The sequence below is a fragment of the Penaeus monodon genome, chromosome 7 (genome assembly GCF_015228065.2).
Source record: "Penaeus monodon isolate SGIC_2016 chromosome 7, NSTDA_Pmon_1, whole genome shotgun sequence".
Classification (NCBI taxonomy): Eukaryota; Metazoa; Arthropoda; class Malacostraca; order Decapoda; family Penaeidae; genus Penaeus; species Penaeus monodon.
In genome coordinates, this window is record NC_051392.1 from 11,034,596 (window position 1) to 11,037,095 (window position 2,500).

The window sequence follows — 2,500 nt, forward strand, 5'->3', positions numbered from 1 at the left end:
TTTTATCTCTGTATTTGATTTCATAATTCGATGCTGCGTCTGTGCTTTTTGGTTCTGTGTTGTGGTGCGTGGAGCGTAACTAATGCCTCGTCTCTTCTCTTTACAGGTACGTTGCTGCGAAATCGATTCTTGTTTTGCTTGACGTCGTAAGTAACTTTGGGAATACATATTGTCTTCACCTATATACATTGTTGGAGACAATTAAGAGAGTAACGAAAGGGTTAACAAACAAACAAACAAAAACAGATATTGGAATGAAGTACACAGTTCTTCGCGTTACGTTTTTACTTTACGAATCGAATAACAAAATAACGAACAAACAAAGAGAATAGAGGAATGAATGTCATAGTTCTTCGCGAGTTCAGTGACGTTATTCGGTTGAGTAATTTGTTCACATTGCAGCAATAATGTGCATATGGGAGAAACACGAAGAAAAGATTCAGAAAAGCTTTATATAAACTCAGTATTCGGAAAAGGATGTTTTTCTTTTTTTTTTTAAGTCGACCATACGGCTAATAATAACGGGTCTTTTATGCGCATAACAAAAGACCTGAAGTAATTAGTGTGAAGCCTTGAAAAAAAAAGGTAAAGAAAAATGGGGCGGGTTTCTTTTATAACTTCTCTATATTGGAATTTCGTTTGGGATTTAGTTTATTTTCTAGTTATATAAGCCTGTTTTATGTATATATTTTATTGATTGATAATCATTGTTATACGCGTCTTGTTTTTTTTCTGTTTTTATCCTTTTTTTTTCGTTTCTGTGGAAAGTTCGTTTCGTAAATGTTGCAAGAGTCTAATAAAATGGTTATTTTGTTAATCTGCATTGCGATAGGGGTATTGGCTATCGTTATATAATTGGTATTGTGAAGACGATATTGTGATTAACATGTGGTTTAAAACTAATTTTGATGCTTTCTGAACGACTGTTTTCATTGAATCCTTGTTTTCTTATAGCTGAAATTGCCACATTAAATAACAGTTATTCTTGTTGCAAGGCAGTCGTGTAATCTTTTAACAATTATATATATAATATTTATCTCATATACAATCGTAATTCTCTGATATTAGAAAGAATCCCTATTTTTTTGTATGGGAATAAAAGGCGATGCGTTGATTACATATGCTGAACTGTACAGCACAGATGAAGAGTTCGTGCGTTAAGAGACGGTCCCGCAATGTTCGCGTTGATTACGATCTTTCATAAAGGTGGGGGGGGGGGGATGATGCGGGGAGTAATTATGATGACTTCATTTAGTTGGCGGCTTGTCTTCCCGAGCGTCGGTTTAATGTATTTTTGGAAAAGGACGCGTGCCCGTATGAATGTATGGATGCAGGTATACGGCTGGATTGAATTGATAGACTGAATGACTGACTGACTGACAGACAGACAGACTCACTCAGTCTGTGTACCTATGTTTATGTGTTAATGTATATGCGTATGCCTGTGTGCGCATGCGCGTACGTTCGTGCTTGCTTGCACCTGTTCTCCCCCTCCGATGCATTTCTCTTCATTACCAAGCCCGCGATTTGTTTCCCTCCATTACCAAAGGCTCGAGATCAGCAGGATGGTCCTCGCGCCGGCCTCGTGATCCGCCGGCGCCTCGGGACTGATCCTCCATCGCCGCAGCCTCCCGTCGCGTCCCGTTGTCGCTTTGTCCTCGCTGCCTCACCCCGGTTCTCTCCCGCTCGATCTTGGCGTGATTAAGGGTAAACGGCAATACCATCAACATCACCACCACCAACCACTATCACTACTACCACAACCACAACCACCACCATTACCACAACCACAACCACCACCATTACCACAACCAGTACCACTACCACAACTCTAATACGTGATGAATTAGAGGGGCGGTGGAATTTCGTAATTTCGTATTCATTGCGTTTCGTTTATTATTATTATAATTGCCATTTTCATTGTTATGATGATGATTATCATTATCATTATTATTATTATCATATGTCATGATTTTCTTCTTTCCGCTGTACATAGCCCGGTCGCCTCTGTTATCTTTCGCTACAGATCTTGCTCTTTCTCTTCCTCCGCGTCAGTCACACTCGCATTCGATAACTTATGCTGTTATTTTACACTTCTCCTTTTCTTTCCTTTAGTTTCATTTCTTTTGCGTTTGTCCACTCAAGAAGTATTTGTTGTAAGAAGACATGCAGACGCACAGACATACAAACATACATACATCCATACATACATGGATACTTGTATACATACGCACTAGCATACATATGTATGTATGGCTATATATGTACCTACAATTGTTTGTATACCTGTACATATATAAGTGTATACTTATGTCCATACATACGCATATACGAACATGCTAACGCACTTACATGCATACATCAACTAATCCATTCATATTTTGCTTAGTTAACACACACACGCATGTACGTACGCGCGCGCATACCTAAATGCATATATATATATATATATATATATATATATATATATATATATATATATATATATATATATATATAT